The sequence below is a fragment of the Hippocampus bargibanti genome, linkage group LG12, assembly GCF_051943395.1.
Source record: "Hippocampus bargibanti isolate YZ-2025 linkage group LG12, ASM5194339v1, whole genome shotgun sequence".
Classification (NCBI taxonomy): domain Eukaryota; kingdom Metazoa; phylum Chordata; class Actinopteri; order Syngnathiformes; family Syngnathidae; genus Hippocampus; species Hippocampus bargibanti.
Window position 1 is genome coordinate 3,266,209 of NC_142745.1, and position 24,900 is coordinate 3,291,108.

The following is a 24,900-nucleotide window of genomic DNA, read 5'->3' on the forward strand; positions in this document are numbered from 1 at the left end:
GCACGATACAGTAATTCAATAAACACGACAATCCAATTATGTCTATCTCCCCATTTTCTCAGAGATAATGTCGACATAATACACAGCGTGAGTTAAACATGATAGAGGAGTAAATTGGGATCGAAGGGCAAGGAGAGGAATCTAGGCTAAGCACAAAGTGAGCTCAATATGTTTTTCCCCTCGGAGGGAGTCTATAAATTCTGCACGGGTGCCCTGCAGTTAGCTCGCAGTCTTAGTACTCCCCTTTAAAGAACTGCATGAAATGACATCTGGAGCGTTTTCAACCACTGGCAAAAACATCTGTGATGGCGCAGTGGCAACAACAATTTGTGTGTCCAAGCATGCAAATTGTTTCTCAGTGAATACACAAACACCTATCGGATCACGCAGGGAAAAAAAACAACAATTCCACCATTTGTTTTTATCTATTGTTGGATATATGCACTTATATCCAATTTGACTTTTGACACAATCGGAGCACACAATTCTTTAATCATCGTTTTGGAGTACAGAATCTGCTGTCCAAGTCCAGAAAATGGGAGGATTTGCTTTAACCTAAAGTGTGTAAAGTACAGTGGCGGTTTCTAGCCATGGATTGAATCGCTAGGCCTTCAGTAGTGCTACGTCTGAATCAATCCAGACTGCAAAAAGTGTAGTGTGATTTATACAAGTCCACGAGAGGGTACCATTAGCCAGGAAATAACTGACAGAGCTTTCTTAATTATGTCCATTTTTTCTTGAAAAGTCCGTCTTGAAAATGGCTTTCACAGTAATTCTGTAGCCAAATCCATTTCTTCTCCTCAATCAGCCATTACGGGTTGACAAAACTACTATTAAATCAACACAATATATTTTCTTATGCAGCTGGCTACCAAGACAGTGCGCTAGCCAGTTAGCCAACTATGATTAACCAATCATAGTTTGCGAAAACTCTGACGTTAACCAGCGCCTTCAAAAAGGCATTGGTACCACTTTTCGGGTTGCCAACTCGAAATCTGATTGGTTAGAGCAACAGCATGAACTGATTGTCAAGGCTTACAGGCATATTTCTGACCGTAGTATCAAATGATGGCTGAAATGTGATTAGTTAAATGCTTAAATACGAAATCACATATGTGGAAGTCGTGCAACAGGGGCAAAGTAATGAAAGGAAGCTGAAAAGCAATTATTCTGAATATTTTTTTTTTAAATTTATGTTATTTTGTAAGAATTCATGAACAAAATACAATTAATATCGGTCTGATTTTTTTTTTAGGTTAGCAGAGAAGGCTTGCAGGCCTTGATGGTCTGCCACTGGTAGAATGGAGTGTCAAAAATGGTAAATTTTGGAAAATGTCATCATAAGAAATGCAGTTCTGGAGCCATAAATGGAATTAATTTGAGGGAAAGTACAGGATTTAAAGAGATGAATTAGTATTTTCTAACTTAAGGCAACTTGAGTCGTTTTTCTTATGCATACATATTTTTGACTGAAAAAAAAAATCATATTCCTGCAATTTAAATAAATAGGACTGTTGTTGCCCTGGGCTCCCCTTTAATTTTCCACTTAGCAAACGGGACCAAACTAAATAAATAAATATATAAAACACGGCGGCCTGTCGCATCACCTCCAGATGTGGTGGTGAGGATCTGGAATGAATTCATTGATTGGAAGGCATTGACCTTTGACATCACTGGCTGATTAATAAGCAACGACACGTAACATGATGATTCCCATGCTCGTGAGCAACACGCAATTACCACTAGCGATGAAAAGGTTTCTTCGGCCGTCATCTGTACTTCGTTGAAGGTGTCGGACCTTTCGCTTCTTATCCAAGATGCTTCTTCAGCGAACTAAAGTCTTACTGGTAGTATCGGCCCTATATATATATCCCTACTGTCCAGACATGGCGGTGCCGGACTCTGCTCTGATAGGTCCCTGCTCTCAGGTTGGGGGGAGCAGAGGACTACTCCCTGAGGCTCCACTGATTGCTCCTATTGTCCTCACTAACGACTGGCCTGATTGCCCTCTTTGCTCTGCTATCACCTCATCAGCATTACTAATCCTATGTTGCCTAAGAAGGCTGTTGTGCGAACGATCCAAATTGAACCTCACTCCGCCAAACCGGTTTAGTGAAGGATTTAGCTGTTTTATGAAAATCGCTTCTTTTGTTACCCTTTCAAACCATCTATGTTCTTTCGCTAAGATTTTAACCTCATTGTCGTCAAATGAGTGGTTGTAAGCTTTTGGGTGCATATGTACTGCCGATTGATGACCACTAGTATTATCCCTGCGATGTCGATAGTCTTTTTTTTTTTGAGAATTTGTTTAGTCTCCCCAATGTATTGCTCTTTACAATTTTCATTCTTATAATTCTAAGAAGTACAGATGACGGCTGAAGAAACCTTTTCATCGATGGACCACGACGAATTACCACTAGCATTCATGTATTTGTTCACGCATTGTCCCGGTCGAGGCTTTGTGCAAACGTGATGCGTCCTCCTCCGCTAAACAGGCAGCACGACAGCCACGAGCTCGACGGGAGCGCTTTCTTTCGCCACCCACCGCGACTTAACGCGTCACGTTTAAATTGGTAATCACAAGTGAGTATGTCAGACATATCTCCGCACACTCTATTAGTCCATTTTAAAGTAAATCACAGAGGCAGCGGGGGTGTTTCTTTGAAAAATGGCGCCCCGGAAGGAAAGCCTCGTCATTTACGTTTTCTCTCCTTACAACAACTGGCTAAGTCTTGAACCCGAATAAGAGGTCTTCTCGGCTGTTTGTGTTGTTGTGTCACGAAAGTCGACCTCCTGCCCCCAAACGACTCTCTACTCTGCAATGTTGTTTCTACTCGAGCGTTTTTACCCCTACGTGGCAGCGGAAAGCTCTTTAAAGATGCCCAGGGGCTTAAGCACTTTAATATTATTACACGCACATGTCTCACTCAAAGCAATCCCAAGCCAATTGAGAGGCTTACGTCCTTAGCCGCAGTAGCTTTACTTTTAGAAGAAGGTCCTGGTTTCCCAACAGAACCAAACAATCAAGTCTTGCTATCATGGTGTATTTTGGAACAAGCGTGGGGTTTTATTTTACCGAGAGGTGTCGCTGAAAGGCAATCTTATATAATCCTATGATTAAAAATGTTTCACATAATCTTTGCTTTCACGAGTCAATGTGGCGTGTGCAGCTAACATGCCAAGTTTGCATTTTCCATGCACTCATGGTACTTCTTAAGGATTTCATTTACAGATGCACACACAAATGCTTCTAAATTGCTGACACTGTTTTGATATATAATATATAATATTATACAGTATATATATACTGTGTAAAAAACAAGTCTCAGTCTTCAGAGCTGTATAAAAAGGCAAACACTGTGTTTCTTTGGCGAATATTTCATGTTAACTATATGATAATTGTGCTAGTCAGTCCAGCGGGAGATTTATGTCGTAAATTTGAACCTCATTTGAAGTGTTGCTGTATATTTTGCAGCATGTAAGCAGGGTGTGAACAATCATTGCTTGAAATAATTGGCAATGGGAGTGAGTTAATTAGAATGCAATTTTGAATGAACGTGTGCATTTGTGACTCCAAGGTCAGGTTTAAACACGCCGTTGGTTTAATGATGAGTACGCACTATGCAAAGGATTGATACGGAGCTAATCGCATCCCCCCAAAAAAACTGCAAATGGGGATTACAATATTTGAAATAACACAATAATTATGTATCTATTTCTGATCACCTTGATATAGAATAGACAGAATATAAGTTATCATATTTAAAGGTTTCATGCTTAGAAGAGCCACAATGGAAGCATACAAAATCTGGGGTCAATCTGAGGTGAATAGACACAGCCTGTTAAACTTTCATCTTGGATTGGATTGGATTGGATTTGCCTTTATTAGTCTCGCAGTGGAGAAATTTACATTTCTCATCTTCATGTAGGAGATCTGACCTTGGACTAATTTACAACTTGGTAAACTCCTTCACAGGAAGAGGTCATTAGCCAGGTTACAAATCTATCAGTTCATGGAAAGGACAACCCATTGAAATGTTTACGTTCTGTTGATTTATGGATGTTGGTGCTTGGGATGTCCAGGGGCATGGTATTCATTCTTATCCAAGAAGCTTCGTAAGCAAACTCAAGTCTTACTCATAGTTTCGGCCCTATATATATCCTTCCTGTCCAGACGTGGCGGTGCTGGGCTCTGCTATGATTGATCCTTCCTCTCAGGTTGGGGGGAGAAGAGGACTAATCCCTGCGGCTACACTGATTACTTCTATTGTCCTGACTGACGACTGGTCTGATTGCCCAATTTGCCCTGACACCACCTCACATGAACCTCACTCCACCATTTCAATTTGGATCGTTCGTACAATAGACTGCTTAGGCAACATAGGCTTAGTTATGCTGATGAGGTGATACCAGGGATATATATATAGGGCCAAAACTACCAGTAAGACTTTAGTTTGCTGACGAAGCTTCTTGGATAAGAAGCGAAATGTCCGACACCTTCAAAGAAGTACAGATGACGACTGAAGAAACCTTTTCATCGATGAATTTGTTCTTGTGCAGTTAAAACAGACTGAGTTATTATTTGAGTTTTATCGGGTGTCAGTTATAAATAAGACTCATTTTGGAGTTTCAGAATCGAAAGTGACAAAAAATTGATTTTTGCACCTCATGGGGATTTTGGCTCCCTAATTCAAAGACTGACAATATAGAGAATGTGAAAAGAATCTTAACAGACAAACACAAATCATTGATTGGGGTCCTTCGGAGTCTGACAGGTGACACGTATGATTCATAACTACTCAACAGATATGCAGCAATGCACAGTACATAAAATATTAGGATGCAAAATATGGTTTTCAATCTATTCACTTTGGTTTTGTGTCGTCAACCATTCAAATGTGCCGTGTGAGTTACAATTTTAAAAAGAACTCTGCTGCGTTTGTCGGGCTTTAACGTGCATTTGTGTCTTCACGAACCAACTGCATTTATCGCTTTTGGTGGATGGATTTGCTGTCAAAGGGGATCAAAAATATATCCCGCTCAAAAAGGACTTTGGTCCAAACAAAAATTTCCAGGGGAGTGAGTGGATTATGATGGTATGAAAGAAAAAGTCATTCCAAGGCTCCATGTTTGTCAGAGCACACTGCGTACAATGGAAATGTCAGCTCGAGTTTTTTTTAAATGACCAACATTTTCATGCACGGGAATCAAATGCAAAGGCAGAGGCAAAGTCATAGAAACAAGAGAATATCATCAGAACATGTTACTTTCTTAGATAGCAAGAATTTGACATTTACCTTAAAACGTCAGTGAACTAAAAATTTGTCAGTCATAGCTAGAGCAAGAATAATTCTATTTTATTCCATTAGTTTGATACGACTCCAAGATGGAGTCATGATAAGGAGTCATCAACATGTTCTCATGTTTTTTTACATCAACGAAAAAGTGGGCTGGAGAGATACACACCTTAAACAAGTTAACCTACATAGTGGGGACAATGAAAAAAAAGGGTATGTGAAGGTAATTTGGAAGTTTTGTATATGAAATTTGTTTGGAAAGTCAACCAAAACTTCAATCAACCAACTTCTACTGTATGTCAAACTTTATCAAGAAATTGGGGCCTTTGGAATGTGCCTTGGAAGTGTTTTTTTAAGATGCTTTAACTTCAGAATATCTGTAAACTCACAAAGTAATTCATATGGGATTGTTTTGAACTACTTTGTAATCTTTGGACTTGGTTCAATGGTACCCACTAATGATGTACACGAACCGTGTCAGCGTGGGTGCCAGGATGAGACAGTTACCGGCATCCGACAGTTATCCACCCCCATATATACAAACACACGACCTGAGAAGCACAGAAACTAACAGTCACACTAATGCAGTTGACACTATTTGTGAGTGGAGCTCTATGCGTACAGAAAAGATCACGCAGTTTCCCCCAAGGTTCAGCGATAAGTTTGTATAACAGTCAAGCCTTTCTGATTCGCTTTATAACATGTAGAAGATTTATAAATTGAGGGCTGTTTTTTTGGAACATGCCAGTTACCATTTTCTATTTAGTTTTAACTAGCAGAAGAAAAGCTGTCATGATATGGTTGGCAACCAACAGGTGGCGCTGTCGGCCCCGCCTGCAACTGCACAGGTGCTGGTCGTCCCAATCAGTGGCTGACTGCCACGTTCGGATTGGCGACCAACGGGTAGCGCTGTCAGCCCTGCCTGCAGCCTCGCAGGTGCTGGTCGTTACAATCAGTGACAGTCAAAAGTACTCCCGGCACAACCATTTGGTGTCGGGTCATTGTATGCAATTGTATGCATTGTGCATTGTGTATCCATTGTATGCTGTGCATGTGTTTGTTTCATCTTGGCAGACTTTTACTCTTGGTTTTTCTTTTGATACTTTGTATTTTGCTGTTGAAATGATTTTAACGTTTTAGATTTTGTTCCTGTTGACTTTATTTTAATACAACTTCTCAAATACAACCTGCTGCTCCCTCCTGCCTGCTTTTTGGGATCCACAACTGCCACCACCACCTTGCAAACCATGCCAATAGCAATCTCGCGGTAGCCTTTAACCCTTTCATGCACCCTGCCCTGTAACTTGATATAATGATAAACTGTCCACTGGACTAACCGCTGTCTCTGAAAGGGATATTTTAAAAACATAAATCTTAATCCTCATTTTTAAAAACTGTTCCCCACATCTATGTCCTCGATTCAAGATTCCAGTTCACATTCCGTGTTGACTGCCTCAAAACAAAAAACTGAACAATTTGCCTGTGCCTGCAGCTCTGGCTAATTTAATGTTTTATTCCTTATTTACAAGGCCAGATGGGATACTCTACTGACACACAATCATGACGGGCGGTCACACAAACATCCAAACACCAGATGTGCTTCTCCATCCCTTTGCTACAGGCCACTGGAATACACAGCTGCACTTGCCGCAATCGCGGGCGGCCAACACAACGCTGCCACCACATCGTCGTCGTTCAACACGTCATTACTCATTCTCCCCTCTAAACTCACAGATATGGAGCAGACGACAGGTGGTTGAAAATCCCGAGCCAGACACGGTCAGTCATTTCATATCCGGAAAAGCTAAAGTGCACCATGACGATGCCTCCTCAACGGCGAGTGCACTTTATGGCACGGATGGAACAGGAGGCGATAGAGAACAAAAAGACAATCACAGATAGAGAGACGTGGATGTGGGGTTAGGCAACAAGACAGGGAGGAAGTGGAACAAGGTCGGCTTGATGAGATGGCAACAGCAGGAGGATAGAGGATAAGCACGGGGGGTAAAACTGGGATCTGACCCAATGACCTCAGGTGGTCGATCTAGTGCTGATGGTTTGTCAGTCCGCGGATGAGTAACTTTGTGATATAAAGGCAAGGAGATCCAAAATTGGAGTGCTTTGATAAAGCTTTGCGCAAGGCTTGATGTGCCGCGCTGACATGTCGATGATGCCAAAGCTCAACTTGTGGCCAGATGACGTGGCCTTAATCTGCCCTGTTGGGTTTATTTACCATTTCAACACGCTTGCCCTTTTGCGAATCGCAAGCACCGTACTCACACTTTGGAAATCGCAATCAAGGACAAGAAAAAGAAATGGTCTAACACCATTTTGAGATTCACGGATCATTGGCGATATTCTCACCCTCTAAAACACCAATAATGATAAGTTGCAAACTGATATCATGATAATATGTCTACGGTAGTAAACGCCATCCTTGAGTTAAAATATATTCTCTGAAGCCAGTGTAGTGATTTCAGGACAGGTTTATTGCAGCTCAGTTTCCTGTTGTAAATTTTTTGAAAAAGAGACCCCGTAAAAGAGACCGAAACTGAAAATAAAAGCATCAACTAGTTTTCGTGTGTCTTTTTGAGACTATTATTATTATTATTATTATTACAGTTATTCTCGTTAATCGAATAAGGGAGTGAAAAAAATCGAAATAGATAAAATAACATAAGAAGTAATAATAATAATAACTATCGATAAGTGCTATCGATTCGAGACTTTACTGTATGATTATTATTATTATTAGATTTGGTCGTTATTATCAATTCAAAATAAATGAATAAGTAAAATAATAAACAATAATAATAATAAGTGCTTCTTCAGACGTTGAAAGGCAGATTTGGTCGTGGCTTCAACGGATTGTAATAATAATAACAATAATAATAATAAGAAGAAGAAGAAGTAGAAAAGAAGAAGAAGAAGAAAAAGAAGAATGATGATGCAATACAACAACAACAATAATAATAATAATAATAATAATAATAATAATAATAACTTGTGTTTTTTCATGGCTTTTAAGTGACTGTTAAAATTCAGGTCTGATCCAACACAGCAGCTTATTATGAATTTCCACATCACGTTCATATGACCATTATGTGTGATCCCTCCACCCCCACTCTTCATCTCTCTAAGCCTCCATCTCTTCATTCGGGAAGACAAAATATGCTTTGAACCACAGACATCTAGACCAAGTAGGGAGCACCACATGACTTCATAGATTGCGGCGCGAAAAGCACAGACCTCTCCGCTGCTAAAAAAGAAACAAAAGATAGCCGAGGAGATTCATCGATTTTTGAGCAATGAGAAAGAAAGCGTGCAGGACTTGGAGGAAGAAGTATTTGCAAGAACGAGACATGCTGAGGCATGATGAAAGAGAACGGCTCTTCGGTACGTCGTCTTGGCACTTCCTTATAAATTATGTTTTAGTGGTATCAAATTCACGGCAACAACAAATGCAGACGGAATGAAAATGGGGGACGGGGGATTGCATCACCAGTAAGCATGAGAGTTATATGATACAGCAAAATTCACTTGTCAGCTGAATGCTGAGGCCACGTCTCACTGTGAAACACAACTCGTCTTCCAGGACCAGAAACTCGGCAAAGCTAAAAATAACAGGAAGAGCAGTCATATTGTGGGAATATCCATAAAAGTCAGTGGAAGAATAGAAGGCAGCTCATAAATAAATAATCGGACGAATAAAAAGGGGCCTCACACGTCTTGGTAATTACTGCCATAGAAAACCAGGTAGGAACATTACCGGCACTGCTCTGCTCATTTGGAATCAATTACTACAGCCAACCGTGGATAGCTGGTGAAAAATGTGAAGTCAGCAGGGCACGACATAGTGTAAATATTTAATTTGTAATTGCAAACAATCTTAATGTAACAATAATTAGTCCTTCACTGTATGGAATGTGACTGTACGCTTTTACCCTGATTACAAGTTTGCCAACAGCTGCAGTAATTCAAACTGAAGTATTCAAACTGAAGCCACATTTGTTATCATCTTTGTCCGAGAAATATATCCAAGCTAATCAGACGTTTCTAATAATGACGAGAAGCGAACATAATGACATTTGCTCATATTCTCAAAGACAAAGGACACAATTCCTAGCTCTGTTCAAAAGGATCATATTGTGCATTGCTTACAGCCGTGGGCGAAGACGTTTGTGTGAAGTGAGTCTTTGTGCTAAGCACAATGTGCCCGCATGGGAAAACATCTCACACGGATGTGTTTCTCAGCTTCCAAAGAGTTCCTTGATCTTCATTTTATTCATTTTAATTATTATTTTTTTAAAGCTTTATCTATCCATATGAGGCAATTGACAAAATAATTTTCTTTGCATTCTAGGCTGACAGCTGATTAACGAAATAAAATGCTAAAATGCTAACAAGCACAAATCGACCCTGTATGTATGATAGAGATTAGACAGAATAAGAAGTTATCATATTTAAAAGTTTCATGCTGTTGTATGCTTAGTCAACACTTGTAACTCAATACACAATTGAAGCACAGACAAACTGGGGTCAATCAGGTCAACAGACACAGCACGTTAAATGGTCAGCTTCACAGGAGTAATTTAGGACTTGGGGAACTCCTTATCACAGGATTAATTTAGGACTTCAAACTCCTTATCACAGGAAGAGGTCATTATAATGCCTTGCATGCTGGGTCCGAGAGGACAGTAATTTCATCTGTGCTGTATGTCATGCATATTAGCATATTTGACAATAAAGCTGACTTTGACTTTTGACTTTGATTAGCCAGTACAGAAACTTATCAGCTCATGGGAAACACAATGTTTTATTGCTTACAGCTGTTGGTGCTCAGAACGTCCAGAGGCGTGGTATTATAATCAAGAAAACTATGTTTTACTAATGTATCACTTTAATTTGCATGTGTTCTTCTTCTTTTCCTTTCGGCTTTTCCCCTCAGGGGTCGCCACAGCGAATCAATGTCCTCCATCTATCCCGGTTTTGTGCATCCTCTTCTCTCACACCAGCTACCTTCATGTCCTCTTTGACCACATCCATAAACCTCTTCGGTCTTCCTCTCGGTCTCCTGCCTGGCAGTTCAAGACTCAGCATTCTTCTCCCGATATAGTCACTCTCTCTCCTGTCCAACATGTCCAAACCATGTCAGTCTGGCCTCTCTGACTTTCTCTCCAAAGCCTCTAATATGAGTTGTCCCTCTAATGTACTCATTCCTGATCCTATCCAACCTGGTTACTCCCAAAGAAAACCTCATCACTTTAACTTTAATTTGCATGCACGCTCAATAAATAGCTTGGAAGAGGGGCGCAGAATTCAGACGTATGTCATGGGGGACTACGTTTCCTGCCGGCAGTAGGGACAATCTTTCTGGTTCCGAGTCTCTGTCCACAGTGTCTTACTGTCATATCTCTGACAATGTAGCATTACACGTAGCGGCATACGCACGCTTTGATATGGCAACACAGAACAAATACTGATCAATAAAAGATACAAACAAAAATACTGGTGTGTTTTGTAGATATAACAAAGAACGCAAAGCCACATTTTATGTAACTACTTTAGCTAAAATGCGCCATCATAGCAAGACACCACAGATCCCATATAAAGTACAGAGAAATACTGTGTCGTGGTGAATCTATATTTCAAGTCATTTCCTTGGATTGCATTGCCTCACCATTGGGCCTTTTCCCCCATTGTAAAGGAATTTTCTAAACATGTCCGTCTTTACTGATTTTGCTACCGAGTGGGTTGAATATTGGCGTTACACACGTGTGATATTAGCGTCTTGACTTGTGTCGGGAGTCTGCCATTGAAGAATGTAACGCACACTGACAAAAACGGCGTGTTGATTTCGCGCCGTTTTATTCCACCAAGCATTCGTTAAAATGCGAGGTAGCAACAGAAATGAAACAGCAGGAGCTTTAAAAGCTTTTGGTTGGGGTGGATTTGTGTCCAATAAGCCTCGCCGAGGATTAAAGTATGTTAATGCAATACCAAGACAAAGTGGACGCAGCGCACACACAAGCGCACAGTAAGAGGGGTTAGCGCACGTGAACAAAACCGAGGCAAAAAGATGAAGCCTTGTGAAAAAAAAAAATGTGCCATTATTGGTTCTCACAAGTTGTTGATTTGCTCCGATCACTGTCACAGAGCAAGATCTAATTAATATATCGCTCATCTACTTGATCTCTTGCGATCATGATGCAATTATTCGTGGAATAAGGAATTTACTCGCTCACATAAGTGATTTTAATGAATTCATATTTCATACATACACACAAGAAAAATATTTTGCCTTTAACTGGAGTATCCGCAATAGTTCTCTTGACCATTAGTTCTGCAATTTAAAAGCCCAAACACAAAGCGGACAGAAACTCCCTGATCATACTTCAAACTGGGGATTATTTTTTCTTCAACGAGGCTTCACATTCACTTGAAAATTGGAAGAGAAATGCAGCCTTGGAATCATTTTGTTGTGAATCAGTGCTCATTAAGGACAACACTAGGATGTTAAAACCGGAGGGGCATGCCTTTTATTTGGCTTTAAAATGCAACACAGTAAATAATGTGTGTTCATTTGACATTTCTAAGACTCTTTACGTTATATTCGTTTGCCGTTGAGCAGTTTTGTGCCATCCTTGAAAAGAGCCTTCAGAATCATCAGAACGTCTTTAATCGTCGCACAATGGGTAAATTTGCAGCCCACAGCAGCAATTTCAAAGGGGGTGAGGGTGGAGGGTGGAAACATATTCTAAGCATAATAAAAAGATGTCAGAAAACTGAGGTGTATAGTGTAACTGTGCAAAAATGTTTCAGAAAAAAAACTGTACATAGTGCAAATATGAAAAAATCATATTGATATATGTAGCTATGTTGCATCAACATAAGGTGGCTATGCTATTTCCAGTGTTTTTTTTTTCTTTCATAAACAAACTCACAGGGGGTACATGCATACATCCCACAGGTAGAGCTTGAGCAGTGGACTTCATCACAGTGAGGCTCGATTCCATTTTTAAAAAAAATTACAAATTCACCACCCTGTAAATACCATTGTAATAAAAGACATGGAGACTTATTAGTTGCGGTCGTATGGGCTCGAGCTACGGACGAGCGCTTGCAGAGTGAAATTAATCTGGTGTGAAATGATGACCACTGATGTTCCTCGGGACAGAACACAGAGGACACTCGTGACGCCGAGCACTGCGACCGTGTTGCATCAGTGCTCGCTTCTCTTCGGGCAACACTGTGCACGCCATGCTGCATAACCAAAAGTACCCTTTCATCCACGCGCCAACAAGTGCCGCACTCGTCTTGCATTCAAAATGTTTCACATCAGATACGTTGACATTTCCTTTCTCATCTTTTTTTTTGCCTCCACAACAAAAGTCCTGAGAGATTTATTAGCCCGAACAAAGGACAAGTTATGCCCCCGCCATAGCTCAATGCGCGGATTCTGTCTGTTGGTGTGCCTGAAAGCCTTCAGCATCCATACTAGTGCCAATCCGCACAAGACAAGGTCAAGATGCATCACGTCCCTGTGGCCAATCAGCTAATCCCTCTCCCCCGAGCCGATTCACATATCCTATTCTCCAACACTGAGTCGCCCACTCCCTCATTTGCATGGTCCCATTCCCGTTGAATGAAAAAAAAGACAACAATAAGGGTGTTAGACAGAACATCAACACACTCTACCTTATCACTTTGCCGCCCAGGTCAGACAAGAGTTGACTCCGAGAGAAGTAAATCCTGCAACACAAACAATGAGCTTTAATCATCAAACTAAAAACACATTGAGAGCAAAGGGTATCTATTTTTCCATTTCAGTTGAAGGAAAAACATGAAAAACCCATATTAGCACACTATTTATTTTAATGAAGATTTGTACGTCGGACTGCATTAACCGAAGAAGTCAGATGGTGTGATCTTAATCGGAATCAGAAATCCAATTTAAAAAGATCAATTGCAGATTTGAGATAGGCCAATTGGACTAAAGCTTATTTTAATTACACAAGACTGATTAGATTCGGGTTTCTTCCTGAAGCATGGGGGAAAAAATGGTCGGTAAATGGGGAGAAACATGACTTGTGGATCTAGTGCAGTGTGGATCCAAATCAGAAATAAAATACAACAACAACAAAAACGCCATTTCTTTGTTATTGCCACAACGGAAAATTCCATTGACACTTTGTCCAAATATATTGACTATTGTTAGATTCTTGTCACTATCTGGTTGGCGACCAACGGGTGGTGCTGTCAGCTCCGCCTGCACCTGCACAGGTGTTGGTCGTTCCGATCAGTGGCAGACTGTCACGTTCTGGTTGGCGACCAATGGGTAGTGCTGTCGGCCCCGCCCTCAGTTGCACAGATGTTGGTCGTCTTCATCAGTGGCAGTTAAAAGGACTCCCGGTACGACCATTCAGTGTCGGGTCATTGTATGCTGTGCATGTGTTTGCTGCACCTTGTCAGTTTTGTTTCATCTTAGCAGATTTTTACTCGTGGTTTTCTTTGATACTTTGTAATTTTCTTTTTTGATCATTTTGATGTTTTGGATTTTGTTCCAGCTGACTTTATTTTAATACAATTTGTCAAATACAACCTCCCGCTCCCTCGTGCCTGCTTTTTTTGGGATCCACAACCGCCATAACCACCTTGCAAACCGCCACAATTATATTCCGAACTTGGAGTAAAAACAGCACAGAGAAGCCATACCGGAAAAGAAAAACAAGCCCATCATTTAAGAAATAAGTTGACATTCTATTTACTAAAAATAGTTTTGTAAAAAGATGTTGATTATAATTCATGCTTACCACGTCCATGTTTCGCATGAAAAGAACTCAGCGGGCGTTAATTCACAAGAGCAAGCCCTTTGCCAAGGAACCCTTGAGACAATCAATAAAATCATTGCAGCACCTGACCTGGGATAAGCCGATTAAAAGCATTCGTTTTTGTTTATCGAGACGGCAATCAAACGAACTGTGACACTACCTGATTGCGTGCCACTCAGTTCAGCGGCTCAGCCATCTCAACTGACCTTTACTTGACCTTCACTTAATTTGAGAAACCTGAGCTGACCATGAGCTGCGGGCTAACAAGATCACCATTTTGGACATTTTCCGTCGCGATTGATCTTTCATGTGCATGAGGTCATTTGAATATGGCCACGGTAAGTTCATTGGGTCCACATGTGAATAGCTACGGTTCTCCCGAAAAGTACAGCGATCCCTCGTTTTTCGCGGTCGATGAGGACCGGGACCGCCACAATCCGCGAAGAACAGTTATATAATAATAACCCACGTGATAATACAGCCCCTGAGAGGAAACCGTAACAGCAACGTGGCCCGCGGCAAAAAATGACTTTGACACCCTTGCTGTAAATTCTTTCATTCTCTTTAACAGGAAGCCCTTTTTAAATCTATTTGACACATCGTGGTTGCTTGATCAATATAGTCATGAATAATAACAACATTACAGAGGACGCATGCCTTCTGCGATCCCCCCCCCCCCCACCACCCCCTCCTGTCCTACTCATCATGCTGACAACCCCTAATAACCCCTAATTGTGTCAACGGCCGTAGTCGTAGCAACGGTGTGAGCGTAACTCCTCCAAAAGGAGAGCAGGGATGAGAGGACCGAAAAGGACAAAATGTCTCTGTCATTAATGCAGAATGAATATGATTACATTTCTTCTTGAAACACACAAAAAACAAACAGCCAAAAAAAATCGACAACCCAAAAAAAACAACAACAACATGATCACCAAATTGCCTCCTTCCATCAACTCATTTTCACTCACCCATAGCGATCTTTCCTCTTCTCCCATTTTCTGTTTGATTATTTCTCCATTTCCACATTCCCGTAACTGACCCTCCGCTCCGGCGTGAGTGTTTTTACACGGCTCTCCTCACTCGTCCTCCTCCCGCGAGGCCTCTCCATCAGCAACCCCCCCCCCTCTCCCACCACCACCACCGCACACCACTGAGCTCTCGGAGTGTCCCGTGGACCCCCACATGGAGCAAGAGCGCTAAAATATTGATTGAAGCCTGATGAAGGAAAGCGCTAGCACACTCCGCGGGGGGTCAGTGGGGGGTGGCGTCCAGGCGGGACCACTGCCAAGAGGAGTTTGAACTAAGTGAGAAGGATGGATGGAGTTTGCTTGGCAGACGGCAGTGAAATGATGTCGTGTGGAGGTTTCTCATGGACTGACCGATGAATTGGTCTTGATGAGGGAAAAGTAGCCAACGCTGTTTCTTATAAAGCCCCCCAACCCCACCATCTTGCTGCCATGCCCATTCGACTCCCTATGCTCCGCTTTCATCTCTTTTCCCTCTCATGAAAACATTTCCTCTAACGTCATCTCCTCCTCTCTTAATGTTGACACCATTTGCCCGGAGTGAGGGGCTAATTTATCATTTTCTCTGGTGACTTTGCTGTTTTTTTTTTTTGTTTAGGTGACCCCTGGATCTCTTTAAATGAGGGTGACCTTGCCAAAGAGAACGCTGAGAATTGCCATGGAGACAGCAATTTTGCTCAGTGATGCTCATGGAGTGGATGGGGGAAGGGAAAACACACACACACACACACACACACACACACACACACACACACACACACTGAAAACAAAAAAACTATGGCTGACATTACAAGTATGCGAGCACACCTTTTGATCTGTTTGATCTGTTCGGAACTACGACAATTAAATTTGCTTTGTGAATGATAATTGCAACTGTTGCAGCAAACTGGTTCATCGACATCAACTTTAATAGTAATAATTGCATGTAAAATGTAAATATTTCCACACTGGTTTAAATTGGTGAGATTGATGTATCTTTTGTGTGTCCTTCCTCAACCCCTAAAAAAACTTCAGTTTTGTAGAAAATGCAAGTTTTCCATCTTAAAAATGAAAAGAAGCAAAAAAAAAAAGTACAATTCAGCGATATTTATATTGCGCTTTCTCTACCACTATTGCTGGAACAAAGCACTTTACAAAAAATGCGACAACCATAATATCCAAACAAAAAATGCAACAACAAAAAAAGAAACGCAAACAAACACAAAAAACATAAAAAAGAAAGTCCTGAACATCAAAAAATGCGAAAACCACAAAAACGCAAAAACTGCCAATCCCGAACAGTAAAAAAACACAAAAAGAAACTAAAAAAAAATGCAAAAAATTGTGAAAAATGATTAAAAAGTGTGGAAAACGCAAAATATGCTAAAAACCCACAAATCATTAACCGCAAAAAAAAAATAGAAAAAAAAAATCCTGAACTGCAAAATTTGAATCCTGAACTGAAAATTTTGAATCTTGAACTGAAAAAAAAGCGTTAAAACCGTAAACCCCTTTAGCGCGATAACCGGGGGAAAAGTGATAAACGAAAAAACTGCGACAACAACAAATGTTAAGCCGCTGAGTCTTGAACGGCGAGTTTTGACCCGTAGCATGGAGATAACTTTTCCGATCCACCGACAAAGAAATATCTCTTCCCTGAGCAAATGTTTCTGGCTTTGAGCCGCTGAGGAGTGAAGATGCAATCAGGCCTGCAATGCGTCACTCACACAGCCGTAGGCGGAGCTAATGACAGCTGCCTGTCAAAATAAGGGCCAGGCAACTTTCTCCGAGCGTTGATTCAGAATGTATGTAAATGTGTTACATCTCCGCATAAATAAGGCTCTTTGTCAGTGACTCTTCTCCGCTCGCGACCTCTAAATGCCACCGCAGAGAAAAGCTCATGCGGTTGTTAACTACTGCACTACAGCATATCATCTCCATTCAATTAGCCCGAGCTTCAAATTCAGAAACTCGCGGCTTCCGAATTAGTAGTACTGTACATTGGTACAGAGACAAAACTATGCCGTGATGGTTTCCAGAGAAATAATTTTGTTATTATATTTAAAGGACAACCGACACCATTTTTTGTGTTTCCTAACTGACACCAGAAAAACGTTTTATGGCATCTAAAATACCCAAAACACGCAGGATGATATTTTTAGTCAAATGCAAAACACCAATAAAAATGACTTAAAGTGTCCAAAAACGACTTCAAATTGAACCCGGAAGTGGCCAGTTTCAGAAGGTCCCGCCCCCTTGTTCGTGATGTCACGCCAAGACGTCTTGCCTTGCCGGAAAGACTTCTTTAATCGATTGCAAACATTTGTGCTTTCCTCTTCAGAACTATTTGAATCATGTTCATAACTGGATGAGTAACAAGAAAGCATGTTCTCCGAATCTGACGCCATTGTTTTGATTCTCCAGCAATGCAAGACGTCTTGGCGTTACACCACGAACAAGGGGGCGGGGCCTTCTGAAACTGGCCATTTTCGGTTTCATTTTGAAGTCGTTTTTGGACACTTTAAGTCATTCTTATTGGTGTTTTGCATTTGACTAAAAATATCAGCCTGTATGTTTTGGGTATTTTAGATGCTATAAAACATTTTTTCTGATGTCAGCGAGGAAACAAAAAAATTGTGTCGGTTGTCCTTTAACTCTTGCTGGAGGAATACTCTACACAAAAAAAATAAATAAATAAAACCAACCTTAAAACTAATAAAAAAAAAAAACTTAAAATAAAACACATACAGTACATACAACAAAATAAAACCTGATGGCACGATAAGCTGTCCACTGTAGTAACGGCTGACCCCATAAGGGTTTTCTTTTTTTTCATTCAAAGGTCTACTTCTCCTCCGCCACTCCCATTTGGTCCGACAGCGGCGCAGGCAATGAGGTCGGAGTTTGGCCCATTTTTAAAAGTATGAGGAACACTGGACCTAGATTTGCTCTGTCATTTTAGAACATCAAGGACTGGCCTAAATCACACATCGGTGACTTCCAGAAATCCTCTCGAACGAAATAGAGGACGTGTCTTAAAGTGGGTGGAGTTATGTAGTACATTTACAAGGTCAAGTTGGCGTTGACATCAAATATGGATGCGGCCAACGTATGAACAATAACAAGGTCAACCATTTTTTTCCCACAGCATTTATAATGTGCACTTTGGCTGTCCAGATGCTTCTGCAGACTGAAGCGTATTTACATCATCCGAGGTCTGCGCTATTAACTGTGCTATTCATGACCTTGCTCCCTCCCGCAACATGAAGTGAAAGAATTTAATGTCATTGCTGGATTCATTTGAAAAGTATAGCTCACTGCGATGTTCCATTTATTGTAAGATATGTCAATTTCAAATTAAAAGACTTTCAAAATGTATTTTACCTGTTTCCTGTCACTGCTCATAGAACTGATCTTTGCACTTTGCATTCCACCACCTGGATATTTTGGGGAACTTGTTATATATGTATAAAATAATTACATCAAATATTTTTTAAAACTTTATGTACCCTTTAAAGGACAACCGACGTCTCCGGACAAGTTGTGTCCCTAATTTGTAAAATGGCTTCAAATGACTTCTACTGAGCGTATTTTAATAAGATTCCACCGCATATAGCTATATTTTTCAGACTCACGCTGAATATTCAGGAAGTCTTATTTTTGAGTTGGTGACGAGTCCGTACGTGACATCACGAAAGGACCGCCCCCTGACCGAAAAAAGACACATTGTGTCAGTCCTTCCATCACGTCAATGTATTTTGCTGTACATGTTTGGTTTGAGAACCGTGTTGCGCCCAAAGGCCGCCAGAAGAGGGCATCCAAGCTCCATATAAGGAATTTATCAGCCTGTGGAAGCGGAGGTGGCTACTGGAGGTTGCCATTTTGTGCCTCTTTTTTTGGGGGGTGAGAGATTTTCCCCCAATGTTGCTTCAAAATGGCACATATAATTCTTTAATCGATTGCAAACATGTATGCTTTCCTCTTCAGAACTATTTGAATCATATTCATAACTGGATGTGTAACAAGAAAGCATATTATCCGAATCTGAAGCCATTGTTTTGATTCACCAGCAATGCAAGACGTCTTGGCGTGACGTCACGAACTGGGGGCGGGACTTTCTGAAAACGGCCAATTCGCAGTTCAATTTTTTTTTGCAGATTTTGGACACTCTATGTCATTTTTATTGGTGTTTTGCATTTGAATAAAAATATGATACTGCTTGTTTTGGGTATTTTAGACGTAACGTTTTTCTGATGTCAGTTAAGAAACAAAAAAGTGATGTCATCCCCCCCCCCCCCATGATGTCATCAACTGAGGCAGGCCACATGCGAGCCACCGATCTGCCTGTAAGCCAACACATAGCGTACCATGAGCGGAGAGAAATCAGGTCAATGCCATTAAATATGAACGTTACACAGCATAATGCAGCAACAAAGACTAAAGGCACGGCTGACATGAGATTAGCGGTAATGGATATTGTAAAAATAATGAGCATGTTTTCATCAGTGTTATTCATTCATTCCGTTTAAACGGTTACGTGCATCTGAGCCGTCAACGAGGTCGATTTCAGCGTAAACCAGCTGAGGTGGAGATATTCTCGATTTCATCTAGACAAATTCATATATGGACTGAAAATGTTCATTATACTCAGTGGTAATCTCCGCTGGAGTATGAATGACTGTCATAAGCAGAGTGAAAGCTCAGATAACGTTTTTGTCATAAAATTATATTAAAAAAAGCACGGAGTAGAGTTTAAACATACGGTTACGGTCTTGCAAATGATGAGTTAGAATTTATTGCGTGTGTTTAACTGCGAGGATGCTGTTCATGGGGCGATGAGATGTGATGGCTGTGGAACTTTTCACTTCGGTTGGTCACAGTTTTTGTGTCAGCCAAATATTTATTCTATATCATTTAAAAAAACATATCTTGTGCTTTTTTTTGGCATAAATGTTTTCCATTCATAACTTGCATCGGCATAACTTTCGATTCAATTCAAAAGGGCTTCCTCTTCTAGTGCGTCTGTTTATCCTTCGGCGCCTTTATTTTTTATTGCATTTTATCGCCAAAGTCATTCCATTCACCGTATGTCAACAATCTCATTTGTTGAGAGTCATGAAAATCACCCCCCCCCTCAAAAAAAAAAAAAAAAAAAAAAAGAAATAAGACTGGGACATCATGTCGCTCTCCCTGAAGGTGCAATAACAGTAGCAATCCTTTTCTCTGGTGACTCATGATGAGACATCATGCAAGAAAGGAACATAATTAACCACGAGGAGGGAGGCCTACCTCTGTGTTTTTAATTTACTTTTTTATCTACTCACTGTCAATGATAATTTGGTGAAGATTAAATACAGGCAATTAGATAAGAACATTTTGTCAATCCACATTGTTTGGATGAATGGATGGATGGATGGATGGATGAGTGCGGATTGATGGATGTGGATGGATGGATGTGGATGGATGTGTATTGATGGATGGATGGTTATGGATGGATGGATGGATGGGTGGGTGGATTGGTGGATGTGGATGGATGTATCAATGTATGGAAGGATGGATGGAAGGATATGGAAGGACGGAAGGATGGATTGATGGATGTGGATGGATGTGTGTTGATGGATGGATGGTTATGGATGGATGGGTGGGTGGATTGATGGATGTGGATGATGGATGTGGATGGATGGATGTGGATGGATGGATGGAAGGATATGGAAGGACGGAAGGATGGAAGGATGGAAAGATGGAAGGATGCATGTGGATGGATGAATGCATGGATGTGGATGGATGGATCGATTGATGTATAGATGGATGTGGATGGAGGGATGGGTGGATGTTGAATGTGGATGGATGTGGATGGATGGATGGATCAATGTATGGAAGGATGGATGGATCAATGTGGATGATGGATGTGGATGGATGGATGGAAGGATATGGAAGGACGGAAGGATGGATTGATGGATGTATCGATTGATGTATAGATGGATGTGGATGGAGGGATGGGTGGATGTTGAATGTGGATGGATGGATTCTGACGGATGAATGGATGTGATTGGTTGGATGGATGCATGTGGTTGGATGGATGTGGATGGATGGATATGGAATGGATGGATGATGGAATAGGAGTGGGTGGGTGGATGGATGGATGTGGAATGGATGGATAAATTGATGTGGAATAGAGGGACGGATGGGTGGATGGATGAATGGATGCATGAATGGATGGATGGATGGATGTGGTTGCCAAAACGCTGACAAAAATCTTTGAATGTAATCCATGGAGATTTGTTGTTAAATGTCACGCCTACCTTATCTCCTGCTAATTATTGTTTCTTGAATCGACCCACATTTCATCACTATTGATTCCACCTTCCGGCGTGGCATAATTTTGCCTGAATTTAGGCTTATCTCTGCCTCCTTGTTGGCCTTCACTTGGAACGTTCCGATTGACTGAATCGACAGCTTGATCTTTCCTCATTGAGAGACATTTCCTCATTCGGGCCGTACTCTCATCATGATGGCTTCCTATGCCAAGGACGAGGGGTTTGCTCGCTCTTGTGGTAATCATTCATTGTGGAGAGGCAAAGTATTTGGATCGATGAGGGGATGAAAAAAAAAAGTCGGCGAGAGTGTTCTGCATCTTAATGCAGGGGGCTACTGTGCCTAATAGCCTAGTTGCGGTGGATGAGGCAGCTAATGCTAATTGTGTGGCTCTGGGGGATAGAGAGGGTAAAGCTCCATGTGACAAAAACATACAGAGTACACATAATATAGGTCACAAACAGGTTGCCAAACGTTTTCTTTTCTTTTAAGATGAAGATTACCACCCGAACATGAGGTTAAAGATAACATTCTGTCTGTCCAAATAAGATGAAGGATGTACATCAGATGACAATATTGCACAATATTTGCAATCTGGAGGCGATGTAAAAACAAATCAACATCAATTCTTCAGAGAGAAGTCCGGAAGCCTAAACCAGAGGTCCCCAACCCTCATGCCGCGGACCGGTACCGGTCTGTGGGTCATTTGGTACCAGGCCGCGCAGAAAGAATAAGTAATTTACATGAAATGAAAACTGAAAAATTACCAGATTACATCCGTCTATGATTTAATCTTGACGCATGTCAAAACGCTCGTCTAGGTCACATATCGCTAAAATTAGCCCACCGTAAACTAGTAAAATGAGTAATTTTATTTTGTTGTATTTATCCGCCCGTCCGTGAAAATACTGTCTGACATTAAACCGGTCCGTGGCGCAAAAAAAAAGTTTGGGGACCACTGGCCTAAACAACCGCAATGACGTCTTACTTGACCAAATCTTATGGATTAATTCGTCTTCTGAGTTTGAATGAACCTCTGAAGAATAGTGGGCAAGGATATGTTGAAAAAAAAAGTGATCCAAAGAGTTAATGAGAAAGAAAGGCAGCAGTGATAACGACTTGATCATTTTCAAAACTGACGAAAGGAATTGTGACATCTCATTTAAAAGTCATTCTATGCTCTAAAAGCAATCAGTGCCATGTTTTAACACCAAAAATTTGACTAATTTATTCTTCAGTGAGCATAATAACACGACACGACCCTACTTTGTGATCCCTACATGTTTATTTGTGACTGCAAAGTATTTATAGGACAACACAATGTCATGATCTGGTTGGCGACCAACGGGTGGCGCTGTCAGCCCTACCTGCAGCCTCGCAGGAGCTAGTCGTTACAATCAGTGGCAGTCAAAAGGGCTCCCGGCATGACCATTCGGCGTCGGGTCATTGTATACTTTGTATGCATTGTGCATTGTGTATGCATTGTATGCTGTCCATGTGTTTGTTTCATCTTGGCAGACTTACTCTTGTTTTTTCCGTTGATACTTTGTATTTTTCTGTTCAAATGACTGATGTTTTAGATTTTGTTTCTGTTGACTATTGTAATACAATTTCTCAAATACAACCTGCTGCTCCCTCCTGCCTGCTTTTTGGGATCCGAAACTGCCATCACCACCTTGCAAACCGTGACACACAACAAAGTGGTTATTGTCTCATATCTCCCTGCCCAAATGATTCCATTCCTTTGTTGCTCATTCTTGCATTGACATCTCTGGACCGCAAATAAAAACCAGTGTGATCAAAAATTGCAAACACTGTTACGCCACAGCTACTTGCGCCTGTCACATGAATACTGAGACGCTATGATCTGGTTCTATAAAAACTTCTCAAAGATGAAGTAAAAAAAGATGGTGCAAGCAGAAAGAGGTGGTATGAAAGATGTTCCAATCCAACCCAAGGGAGGATAACATCTGTGTATCTCCAGGAAGGAGGTTTAAATATAGACATCTGATACTTTTTTTGTTGTTGTCACTTTTGTGGCTAGAAAGTGTTGTGTATGTTTGGGGAATTTTCATACCACGAGAACCTGACTTAGTGATATAACTCATTTTTTAATGTCCCTTAAAAATTAGCAAAAGAGGAGAAATAGAGAGAAAGTGATTTTAAGGACAACCGACACCATTTTTTTGTTTCCTAACTGACACCAGAAAAACGTTTTATAGCATCTAAAATACCCAAAACACACAGGCTGATCTTTTTAGTCAAATGCAAAACACCAATAAAAATGACTTAAAGTGTCTAAAAACTACTTCAAATTGAACCCAGAAGTGGCCAGTTTTAAAGGTCCCGCCCCCATGTTCGTGACGTCACGCCACAACGTCTTGCCTTGCTCGAGAATCAAAACAATGGCTTCAGATTCGGAGAACATGCTTTCTTGTTACTCATCCAGTTATGAATATGATTCAAATAGTTCTGAAGAGGAAAGCATTAATTTTTGCAATCAATTAATGACGTTCTTCCGGGTCATGAAGACTGATGTGTAGCACCTTGAGAAAATGCAGAAGATGGCACCAGAGCTCCGTTTGTGTCAGCGAATATCAAATAGTTGTCCTGGTGCAACAGACAACGATTCACCATCGCGTTATTTATGTATTTTTCTTCAAATTTCGCTATCAACACGGATCAACACGAAGTTTGCAGACCAAACAAAGTACCGCAAAAGGCCACACAATGCCCTTTTGCGGTCAGGGGCGTTCCTTCCGTGACGTGACGTCAGGACCCGACACCAACTCAAAAACAAGACTTCCTGAATATACAGCGCGAGTCTTAAAACGTAAAATATAGCTATATGCGCTGGAATCTTTGTAAAATATGCTCAGTATAAGTCATTTGATGCGATTTTACAAATAATGGACACAACTTGTCTGGAGGCGTCGGTTGTCCTTTCACTGCTATTGTTAACAGCAAAAAAATCTGTCCATATTCTCCTGTCATGTGATGCACTCCCGAGGAAACCGTCCCACTCTGGATACAGCGCCCGCCACTTCAGATGTTTAATATAGGTCTGACCTATACATTATTAAATGACCCGGTGGACTATATTTCGCTTCTTTCTTAACTTAGTCGGGCCGCAAATAAAAAGAGAAAATGGAACGCGACGCCCTTGAACTCTCACTCTCGCACTGCCGTTTTAACGTGCGGCCATTTTTTTCCCCCCCTTCTCTCGAATACATGACGCGCATAACTCTAAACCAAAAATCAGTAAACAGTAAACTACTGCCTCATGCACCAATTTATGATTAGATTGCCTTTCTAAGCAGAGGGACTCTGGATGTTTGTTTGACTGGACAAACATTGGCGTCAAAAAGTCCAAATGACCATAAAATGGCGATATGGTGATGAGCTTAACACAAAACGCTCCAACGCTAGCACACACACGACATCATCCAACAA

At 41.0% G+C, this 24,900-nt stretch overlaps 1 protein-coding gene across 4 annotated transcripts in view; it reads right to left on the minus strand.

Moving 5' to 3' along the window:
- dlgap4b (DLG associated protein 4b) overlaps window positions 1-24,900 on the minus strand; it is a 68,685-nt gene that overhangs the window by 38,857 nt on the left and 4,928 nt on the right. For 3 of the 4 annotated variants that reach the window (XM_089010859.1, XM_089010857.1, XM_089010860.1), the window contains exon 2: window positions 12,996-13,049. The gene's annotated coding sequence lies outside the window, so the exon portion shown is untranslated. Of the gene's footprint in view, window positions 1-12,995; window positions 13,050-15,096; window positions 15,158-24,900 lie in introns of those variants that run through there. The other variant, XM_089010858.1, reaches the window with a different exon arrangement.